The 12,327-nt window shown below is 31.2% G+C and overlaps 1 protein-coding gene across 1 annotated transcript in view; it reads left to right on the forward strand.

Moving 5' to 3' along the window:
- Positions 1 to 3,417: 3,417 nt before the first annotated feature.
- The window catches only part of LOC139521557 (neuropeptide S receptor-like), a 38,114-nt gene continuing 29,204 nt past the window's right edge, over positions 3,418 to 12,327 (forward strand). The window contains exon 1 of the mRNA XM_071315042.1: positions 3,418 to 3,550. The gene's annotated coding sequence lies outside the window, so the exon portion shown is untranslated. The remainder of the gene's footprint in view (positions 3,551 to 12,327) is intronic.

A 12,327-nucleotide genomic window follows, 5' to 3' on the forward strand; every position in this document is an offset into this window, starting at 1 on the left:
TCGTTTGAACCGGAAGTAAACAATTATCTCCCTTATCTATATCTTTTTCCATAGAAACCATACATTTTTGGAATAAGCGTTCAATAAGCTGTCATTTGACGGTACAATTGACATTTAAAACCAAATTTTAATATTTTCGTATAAAAAATGGTCTTAACTGGTGGAAAGACCATCAATGGTTCTCTGAACAATTGGTTTTTAATTATTATTTTTTTTTTCTTCCGCCTAATTTTTTTCCTTCGCTGTTTTTTTGTTTCGCAAGATGTCGCTTAGATAAATGAAATATGATATCGAACAGTTTATGCGCTTTTGAAACTGACCCTGCTAAACCGAATACTTTCTCATATAAGAGTTATCTCCCCGAACACTGTTTTTCTTGTTATCGCTTAATCTTCGCAACCGTATAAGAAACCGACAAATTTATTTTACCAAATTGCTCGTTATATCCTCCGGATGATTTGATTCATTTTGACCGAAGCTATCCGGAGACTCCATATGAGAGTTATTTCCCCTTTTATATTTGATATAAGTGATATGCATTTTTAACTGGAAAACCATAAGTGGTAGAGGCCTAGGGTCTTTTCATAAGAGGTCCTTGGTCCAAAAAAATGAAAATGAGGTCAAGGTCATGATTAAAATTTTGATTTTGGCTTGTTATCTATTATTTTCAGTAATCATACAAGATATCGACAAAATATTTTCACACAATTGTTAGTTACGACATGTCGTAACACATAAATTTTAGTCGAAAGGGTACGTAGACATTTGATGCGAGTTTTCCCCCTTTTTATATCTAATATCATATGTATGGTAATATAACTCATTAAGTAGAGGACTAGAGTCTTTTGATTTGAGGTCCTTGGTTTATAACCTTGAAATTGAGCTCAAGGTCATATGCTAATTAAAAGTTCTAAATTTTGACCTTTGCTTTTACCTCATATGTACACATGATAAAGCCATGGGACTTTTTGCATTAAGTTGTAAGCAATGTGACCTTAAAAAACACAACCGGAAGTGACCTTTTGTAAACCGGAAGTAGCTATTTTTTGTACTAAATCAATGTAAAAGTATATAGAACCATATCTTTTTGGAATCAGTGTCAAGTAAACTATCAAACAATACCGGAATTAAAATTCTTAAACCGGAAGTAAAAAATTATCTCCCTTTTCGATATATTTTTTTATAGAAACCATATATTTTTTGAATAAGCGTTCAATAAGCTGTCATTTGGCGCTAAAATTGACATTTTAAACCAAATTTTTATATTTTTATATAAAAAAGGTCTTAACTGGTGGAAAGACCATCAATGGTTCTCTGAACAATTGGTTTTTAATTATTGTTTTTATTATTCCCTTCAATACTGTTGCTAAAGGCACCGCGAGTAATATTAGGTTGTTTGTAAGGGAATTTTGCCATTTTGATAAGGGACTTTCCGTTTTGAATTTCCTCGGAGTTCAGTATTTTTGTGATTTTACTTTATACTCTGCTAGAGCACCTTATTTTTCTACTGTGTCTTGTATTTTGTCGTTCGGTCCTTTTTATCGCCATGAATTTGTCAGGTTTTTTTTACATATGAGTTTGAAATTTTTTCTTAAGTAATGATGGCACAGATGGCGGTTATAGATGTAAATAAGATCCATACAAACTTTATGGGAAATTATTGTAACACTTTTCTCTGAAAGTTTAAGTCGAAATGTCTTTTATAACAACATAATTTGATTATTATTTCAATTATTGGCTTGTTACAATATCCGCCAGGAGTCCAAGCTCCCCCTGATGGTTAGTAATTAATTGTACAATTCATATTACATCTAATATATATTAAATTATGTCGCTTACAATGATTGTTCATATATTTTCTAGTGGTTGTTAAAGCATTACTTTTAGACAATAACAATCAAAACCAAGCAGTAAACAAGGACTCACAAAACAAAAAGACATTTACATCAACAGTTATAAATAATAAATAAGAAACAACACGAACTTCACTAAAAACCGGGAGTGAAATTATTTTAATTGAAAAACCAACAATTGTTAAAAAATAGTTAAATTCATAATATTGTTCGTCAAAAATTTAATATGCAAATACCAAATGTCTTAATTTCATCTTAAAATTTATTTTACTCTTTTTTAAAACTTCGAAAGTCAAAGTCGCAATGGATTTAAAACCCTTCAGAACTATTGATTGGTACACAAGAAAGTGAAATCACTACAATACTGAACTCCGAGGACAATTCGAAAAGGAAAGTCTCTATTGAAATTGCAAAAATCAAAAGCTCAAGCACATCAAACGAATGGATAACAACTGTCATATTCCTGACTTGGTACGGGCATTTTTTATGCAGAATATGGTGGTTTGAAACCTGGTTTTAAAGCTAGCTTAACCTCTCACTTGTATGGCAGTCGCATCAAATTCCATTAAATTGACAACGTGTGTGCTAGATAAAAATGTCAAAATTGAATTATAATCGTAATCACTATAAAACAAACAAATATGTAACAAAGCAGCACAGCATGGCATATAGTCCGAGCATATTAGCAAAAATTGAAATCAAGATTACAAAAATTGACCATAGTACAATAACACAATGACGAGATGTATAAGTACTGAACCACCTCATATATGTATCAAAGAAACATAAAAAGGCATATAGACAATGCACATTTGTCAAAATGAAAGACAAGAATACAAAAATGTTTTACAATAACGCGATGTATAAGTATAACGCCACGTCATAGGTATAAAAGAAACAACAAAATGATCAGCCCTTAATGTTGATAAAGTGGCATATAGTACTTGCTGCAATAATGTAAAGAATGTCTTAACAATGAATCTGATAAGTATTGTACCAGCCAAAGGCATACATAGATTCTTCAACTGTACAATTGTAATAATCATCTTATAGATAAATAAAGTCAAATGTGCAAAGGTACCAGATGAGCGATACAGGCTAACCGGAGCTTCTAGTAACGATTTTGTTCGTTTATTAATTTTTTTACAAAGCATCGTACTTCTTTAAAACAAAAAAGGCAAAAGTGAAATAAATACTTACAAATCGAACAGAAAACGACAATATCAATGCAGAAAAAAAGCGATGAAAGGATACCAACACTCTTCACTATATTACATAAAGGGTTTTTTTCCCAGCTTATCATTGTAATAATTATATTACTGTCAAAGCACTTAACAAATTAGGTTGATCAATATGTATGATGTAAATTAATTACATTAATACTTTGATTGCAAATTGGTTAAATTTTTATCTTCCCATCATTGGATATATGTTTTCACAATTTTGCCACATTACAAGCAAATATTGATTCAATCATTAAGGAACAATCCCATATATGGCTATGGCTTTCAAATATAATGGCTGAGTGTATAAAAGTTCTGTTAATATTTCAATATACCATTCAAACAAGCCTGTGTCACATAGAACTGTCAAAAACAGATGTTATAACGAATGTTATCTCATTACCATGATTGAGACTGAAGAGAAGCTCGGGCAATACGACACGATTAACCAATTAACGATACACACTAAATAAGGTAAGTTCTAACTTTTTAATGCTGATCAAATATTGTTCGTTGCATTATTGCTTTTACCATTTTATTTTTCAATTTTTCATCTTTGTGTCATACGTCAAAAGTATTTATGTTTATATTGTGCTAAGGAATTATTAACAAAAAAAAAAAATCTGCTGATTTTTAATTGGTTTATTAATATCCAATCTGATTTTGAACGATTATTCTTATCCGATGTATGTGTATAATTGAGCAAACATGGTTTTCGAATTCGAAACCTGATTTTCCATAAAGGTTACACTGGTAAACTGGTCAATGCATGTTGCCCAGTAAGAACATATCAAAATAATGTTTAATACGCCAGTATCGCAACCGCGATTGAAATTTAATGTAAAAAGATAAAAACAAATATTGAAAACAAATTTCCGGACTGAAAGAATCAAGATGCGTATTTAATGTCATGCACAATTGGTTACATATATAAATCGAAAATACTTTATTGACTGTTGTACCCCTATTTTTGACATTTTTACTCTTTGAGTATGTTTGTTTTGTTCATGCATCGTTGACAATGTAATGGAATTTGATGCGACTGTCATACAAGTGAGAGGTTTAGCTAGCTATAAAACCAGGTTCAATCCACCATTTTCTACATTAGAAAATGCCTGTACCAAGTCAGGAATATGACAGTTGTTATCCATTCGTTTGATGTGTTTGGACTTTTGACTTTGCCTTTTGATTTTTGATTTTCCTTTTTGAATTTTCCTCGGAGTTCAGTATTTTTGTGTTTTTACTTTTAACCTTCTTTCTTAAATTTCTTTGATGAGTTTGTTCGTTGATTACATATTAATGTCACATAAACTGATATTGTATACCCGACTCCACTTGTTTTACCACAAAAGTAAAATCACAAAAATACTGAACTCAGAGGAAAATCTAATCGGAAAGTCCATAATCACATGGCAAAATCAAATGACAAAACACATCAAAAACGAATGGAACTAATGTTTAATAATGTAAAATTAACGTTAACTCTTGCATCAACAACAAACAATAATATCAACAAGATTGGTCAAAAAAAGTGCCCTCGAAGCATATAAAAACGACGCTATAATAAATCACTAACAAAGAATAACAAATCTATTTTGAAAGAGTTCATAGTTTGTTGAGGATATTCCTTAGGAATATATTACTTTAGATGTATTTACACTTTAGGAATTTTGGGTTCTCAATGCTCTTCAACTCCGCCTATTTAACATTTTTTAGATTCGACAGTCATTGATTAGTCTTTTGCAGACAAAACGCGCGTCTGACGCAAATAAAAAAAAATAATCCTGGGATCTATGATGAAAATTATTAAATAACAAGAATTAATTTAGTGTCATGTCGTGTATGGCCAAAAACATGACTAATCTGTTAAGGTATACTGAAAGATTGGATTTCTATCTTCAATGTATAAATAAAATGCATCACAAATCTAAATATGTGTGCTTTTATTATAAAAAGAAGATGTGGTATGATTGGCAATAAGTTTGGATTACCATCTACAATGTATAAATACAATGAATGACAAATTATACCCTTTGGAATATATAGTATAGTACTCAGCTTTTGAGTTGTTTAATTTCTCCGCTGCATTTGCTTTACGTTTCCTTCCTTTTATTCGGTTGAGAACCCTGAATCTTTAAAGCGCGGTATTATAGTGTAAAGATAGATCAAGTCAAAACAAAACCTTGAACTAATCGTATTTTTTGCTAGCAATCATAAAGAACTATACATCTCCCTAATGTCGCAACAATATAGTAATTGGGAAATACAATCTTGCAGATTACTTTAACATAGTTAAAATAACTTGGGTCAGCTTTCATTATACGATCATATGTCTAGCTTTAGCACTCAGGAGATGGTTCAGCTGCATAATTACAATTGCTTTGGCATTGATTATTCCGTCTTTTTCTTGTACTGAAAAAATATGAGGTGACTAACGCATAAAAGAGGGACGAAAGATACCAAAGGGACAGTCAAACGCATAAAGTATCCATTTAATTTTAACGTTTACCTATTCTGTTTTTCTTTGTTTAACTATAATATAGAAATAAATTTCTGTCCAATCCATACTCAGGTATGCACACCAAATCGAAAATAATATAAATTGAAACTTTTATAAAGGAACGAAGGAAGATAACTTGGACCATTGTTTGGTTTTTATGTGTGTTCACTCTTTAAAAAAACCTAAACATATATAATTGTTATAAATGGTTCCAATCTTCTTACGTTTAATGCTAACTGACAAAACTGTCAAAATAGCCTCAATTTCAAATGTCTTAAACAACGATTTTAACATGGGGTTCGTGTTGTTTATTCTTTAGTTTTCTATGTTGTATCATATGTACTATTGTTTTTCTGTTTGTCTTTTTCATTTTTAGCCATGGCGTTGTCAGTTTGTTTATAGATTTATGAGTTTGACTGTCCCTTTGGTATCTTTCGTTCTTCTTTTCTTTTACAAGTCTGTGAACCATATCAAATTTGTTTCTATTTTTTAGATATTCATTTTAGGTTCTAAATTCAGTTCAATATCTTGATGGTCACCATTTACATTTATACACATAAATATATTCATATATTAAACATAATGTTGCCATAATTACGGAATTTTTCAACTTTTTTATAATATGATTTTGGAATTCTGAAATTATGTTTGATCTTTTAAAAACTGAAAAATGACACAATGACTTAGCAAGAGCTTGCAACGGCATTTTAACTTTTGTAATGCATTACATTCATTAAACATGTTTTAAGACATCGAATTTTAATAACCTAAATGTATGTATAAAACTACATTTCCTCTTATTATCATTATTATAACGAGTTAAGTGTATCATACATGTCATAAATATCAACGAGATTAAGGCCGTACTTATAAAAATACCATAAAAGGGAAATGCTACGGAATATAGAAAAAGATGTTTCCTTTCAACAATTATATATTGTTTATTATTAGTAGATCTGACAAGATACGTCGTCCAGGGTAGTAATAATTCATCCAATAGATAAAAGTAAAATTTTCTGTTTAATTAAGGTCGAATGATGTCTCGTGTAAAATCTCTAGAGATCACATATTCTCTAGACTTAAACTATAAGAACAATTTGTTTTAACCTATTTTCATATTGATAAACAAAATATTCATATCTTTCCTTGAGTAGTAGGAATATCAAATTAAAAACAACATAATTAGTTTTGTCCGGGAGTAATGTCCTTACTGTTCGTTCGTCTAGGGGTTATATCCTTACTTTAGATCGTCCATCTGGATGTATACCGTGTAGTCATATCTGGTCTGATTAGAGAATTCAACTCAGGTCATGCTTTGACCATTCCATGCCCATTGCACGTCGTAAGAACATTTACATTTTTTTGTACAAAATATTCGTTTATAACAACCAATACAGCTGTTCAAGAAAAATAAGCATCAGTTGGTGACTTGTACTAGTATCATAAAGTAATAAAGAGTAATGTTATGTCTATTTGACAAGACAATTGGTGTCATGGGAATAAATAACTTAAAACAACATATATTTTACATCAAAAGGCGTAAAATGCTCCTGGTTTTGACTACATTTTGTCTGATGACCTTGTTCCCTAAAATTGCTTTAGTTATGTAACATTGCAGAATTAAGATTGTATTCATTGATTTGAATTAAGTTTCTGTATTTCTAACAGAAAAGTAATTGATACAAAAGCTTAGTTGTATAAACAAATGGTTTCACTGATTAAATGTATGTTTTTATCATTTTGCTTTTCATGTTTCGAATAATAAGATGCTGTTCACAGTTTTACTTTTATTATCTGTCCTCAAGAGAATATTGTGTTCATGACAGATGTTTTTGTAGTCGCTGTTAAATTTACTCAGATATTTTATAGAAGGATAGCAATCCAGAGCGTGACATATTTAATCGACGCTTGTCTGTTGTTGAATAACATACGTATCTGTTGGCCACTTTAGATCATAATTGTATGCTGTTGTTTGATGGTTGTCTCAATGAAGTATTTTCAACATGTCATTTTATTCATCTTTAGATTACAGGCGATTCCTTAGTTAACACGGATATACCTTATTTAGGAAGGAGATTCGTTTGTTCGAAAGGAGATTTCTTTGGTAGCAATGCGATTGATTAGTTAGGAGGGCCATTCTTTGGTTAGAAAGGATATTCCGATCTTTGGATGTAACTTATCATTATAAGATAAACGAACTTGGCATCTCATTTTACGGTCCATTTTTGTCTGGCTTTCAAAACTTTTAGCTTTAAGAGTTCCTGATGATTTTAATTCAGAAACACTCTCACGTAGCAAGACCTTTATAAAGTGGTATTTTCAATGCAGAAAGTGAAATGAACATATTTAACCATTCTTTTTAGCAATTAACTAACTCCCCTGCATTTTTTTTTCTTATAACGTAAATAGAACATTTTCAGAAAAAAATATTCCAGAAAAAACACAAAACTCTACTTTTTCATCTAATCAATGTCATTGACCAAAGAACACAAACACAAATAAATTCTGAAATGTTAGAAAGATAAACAAAATCTTTCCCGACTGATATTTATATCCTTACAATATGTACTTGGAGACATATTACAAGCAGCAAACGCATTAATGTTGGAGCAGGAAATGACGATCTGGAGCAAGGATTAAGGAAAATGTATCCATGATTTCAGTATTTCATTATAAAACAAATCGAAGACACATGGTAATCTTGTTTCTAACAATGTATAAGCGATATATTTCCTATCAAGCGAAGACAGATATATCAAAAGTTTAGAATGAAGACGGAACATACCAAAGGGAAGTTCAAACTCATAAATGTGTCAAGGAGACCAAAGAGCAGAAAACAGCCCAATGCCACTTATGGGTTTTCAACACAGCGAACCACTGGACGTTAAGCATCAAAATTCAACACATCGAGAAAATACCTCAACCGGCGAAGGGCTTAAGCTGGCCCCTTTACAAAAATATCTACTAGTTTAGCGAAAATGGACGTCACACTAAACTGAAACTTATAAATGTACCAAATGTGTTTCGTTGAATTAATCATACTTCTACAATAAATCTCCGAATTTGTGAGAAAATTAGATTAAAGGTTTTTCACTTATTTATGCTATTGTTATTGTAATTGTATAAAATTAACTCTCGTGACTTATGATAAGTCCCTGCAGACACAGACGAACCGTTGTACCAACGCGACATTACCATTAAGGAAAAGACAATTAACAATGCCGGTTTTTATTGGAAATTAAAGTCAACAGTTTGACAATGTAATGAATAGAATTAGCATAATAAACAGAAGAGGCAACCATAGAGTAATGTTATCTGCAGTTTATACATCATCTACAATTATTTTTTGGTACTAATATGTGTTTGTTAGTACCGAAGGTAATATACAATTCATGCTTCATTTATATAATACACAGATAGCCAACCTTGAAGTTGATTTAATATGTATTCATCAGCTAATTAAGACAAATCACACTTCATGTTCCATTCATCTTAATGTCCTTAGAATTAATCATGAATAGAAACGAATTATTCAGTCATTGCAAAAATGTGTTTTTTTCTTATTTTCATTTTTTTTTTTTATTTGCTTTTATTTCGAAAAACATAATTGCTGTTGCCCTTTCATATTCATACGAAAGGCTTCAAACTACGGTTTTGAAACCACTCTTAGTAATATGCTATGATCTGCATTATCATGATAAATGTACAGGACTCTAGTCTATTTATTCAAGGCAGTTGTGAGAGGAAGTGTGATTGTCGTTTGTTGCTGTATATTGGTTTTTCGGGGTTTTTTTGTACACAATATCATGTAGTTAGTTTTCTCGTTTGAAGTGTTCAATATGTGTCGTTTCTGGACCTTTCATAGCTGACTATGCAGTGCAGGTTTTGCTCATTGTTAAAGAAAGACTGTACGGTATGATCGCTTGTGAATAGTTGGTCTCATTGCCGTTGATACCACATCTCCTAATAAACTCATCATAGATACCAGGATTGAAATTTTATATTAACGCCAGACGCGTTCCGTCTACAAAAGACTTACCATCGAGCTCGAATCAAACAATGTTAAAAAAAGGCCAAATAAAGTGCGAAGTGGAAGAGCATTGAGGACTAAAAATTCCTAAAAGTTCTGCCAAATACAGCTAAGGTTCCTGATGTAGAAAAGCATGAGTATTTCAAAAATTCAAATTTTTGTTGACAAATTATTTATAATTATGAACATATCAATGATAACTCATTTCAACAAAGAAGTGCTGACTACTGGGCTGGTGATACCCTCGGGGAATTAAAACTCAACCAACAGTGGCATCGACCCAGTGGTTGTAAATAACCTCATCATAGATACCAGGATTGAAATTTTATATTTACGCCAGTCTACAAATTTAAGACTCATCAGTGACGATAGAATCCAAAAAGGTTAAAAAGGGCCAAATAAAGTACGAAATTGAAGAGCATTGATGACCAAAATTCCTAAAAGTTTAGCCAAATACTGCAAAGGTAATCTATGCCTGAGGTAGAAAAGCCTTAATGTTTCAAAATTTCAAAGTTTTGTTAACAGTTAATTTATAATTTTGAACATATCATGTCAACACAAAAGTGCTGACTACTTGGCTCATGATACTCTCAGGCAAGACCATTTTGGAAGTGGTTTAAAATACGCACTAGTATGGTTCAACTGTAAATATATTGACTAAGACTGGTTGTGTTTCCCGAAATTGCGATTAGTTTTTGGAAAAACAAAGGCATTCAGTTATTTAATTCGATTTCTTTCATTGAACAATTACTAAGAAGAAGAAGAAGAATTTAGATGGAAATAGATTGTAATCCCGGACGTCTCAGCAGCTATCTATTAAGATGAATGATCTTTAAAATAAATTGATTTGCGCAGACTTTTCAAGATATTGATATACAAGCCTTTGACAAATTTCAGTAATGTCAAATGAAAAGTTAATATTAACCTTTCACATTCATTTGAATATAGACGCAAGAGCCTTTTTAATGTAAATTTGTTTTCAATCCAATTAACATTTCTAACGACAAAAGTAAAATAAAATCTCATTTGCGCTGATTTTTAACATATTCAAACAGGTCATAAATATTGCTGATGACAATCTTTCAATAAAATAAATTCTCCTCAGATGAACCTCCTGAAACGCCGGTGAATCTAACAACCTTTCTTGACATTCACAATTGTCAAGGCGTCACCATCAGTTGAACATACCCTTGGGTAGATATGTAGAATTTAGATATAAATATTATAATTATAAGAAAAAGGGCGTTATGATGTATGCTTCATATCCTCAAAAACTACAAAACCTTTACCTCAGCATACACCCACTGCAAAACCTGTTATGGAATCTGTTGAACGGTTTGCGATATCTATCATGCACCTCCTCCAAAAAATATCAAGTCAAAAAAACAAAGACAAAAATAAGCAGCTTTTTTTTATGCACAACAATTACGCAGACCTGGCTTAGTCGACGACATGGTGAAATCATAACCATAGAATGGACTTTAAGAACAAGGAATTCAAAAAAAAAATTATGAAGGCTATACAAGATCGAACATGAACTCAAAGAAATAATTCCTCGTAGGTATTATGTTGCTTTAGCTCTAATGGGTAATGGAACAGCATCTGAAATGCTCAACCGCGTAATTTATTTAGACTCCCTTAACAAATTTTGTCGAGCATCACTGGCGAGTCGTTTGTAAACAAACCAAGCGTCTAGCGTAAACAAATGTAATCATGATTTATCATTGGCGCCATGTTTTTTTATCTTTCGAAAAGTGCGGTATTAATGGAGTCTTTAAATCTTTCTAGGACAGATGATATTTGTAAATGTATTCAATTTTCTATTTAAAAGAACGCATTTTTGAATGTAATGCCTTTATGTCAAAATTAAGTAAAGTAATAACAATTTTTTTTTTATTAATCATTTCAAAGAACTTAATCCTCGTTTTAAAGCAAACAAAGTTAACTTGAACATTTTATGATTTATATTACTTTATAAACTGAAATAACGATCCCGTCCTTGATTGCATGAAATCACCAGTTCATGTGGATCTCATGGTGTATAAATAATCATTTGTGTCTTTTGCCTCTCTAAATTGCATAATATATTGACAGTTAATTTGTTTAGATCAAGAATTTGCAATGCCATTAAATTTTTATATGCCAATCCTTTGAAAATACTTATAATCTTCTATACTATAAAGGTAATAAATATCACATCATAGTACAAACGATCTGACAAATATTATTCCCTATAGAACTTCTTGTCTTTCTTGTTGAAAACATTTAAAACAATCTTGACAACTGTTTCTAAGGAGTAAGTGTGATGAATGGTTGATCCTACTTACAGAAAATGTGGCAATTTACGACATTAAAGTTGTGTTTTTTCGTAAAACTAGGTTTCTCGTTTATAAATAATGTAATGGTAGTTTCATATGAGAGCTTAAATGCATTTATATTTGAAAACAATTGGAACATTTATTTACTAGCTGTTAAATAATTATCTTGGAATAATCAGTTTTCAAAATAAAAGCAGACATTTGAGCCAGCTGAAACTGGGTGTAAAGATTGAACAGTATCATAACTATAACCCTGTTATTTATAAAGACATATCAGTAATAACATTAACGGTACCAATTCCGGAACCAGATGCGCATTTCGGCAATACATGTCTCCTCAGTGATGCTCGTGGCCAAAATATTTAAAATCCAAAGCTTATATAAAAGATGAAGAGCTATAATG

This window comes from Mytilus edulis, chromosome 1 (genome assembly GCF_963676685.1).
Source record: "Mytilus edulis chromosome 1, xbMytEdul2.2, whole genome shotgun sequence".
In the NCBI taxonomy this organism is placed as follows: Eukaryota; Metazoa; Mollusca; class Bivalvia; order Mytilida; family Mytilidae; genus Mytilus; species Mytilus edulis.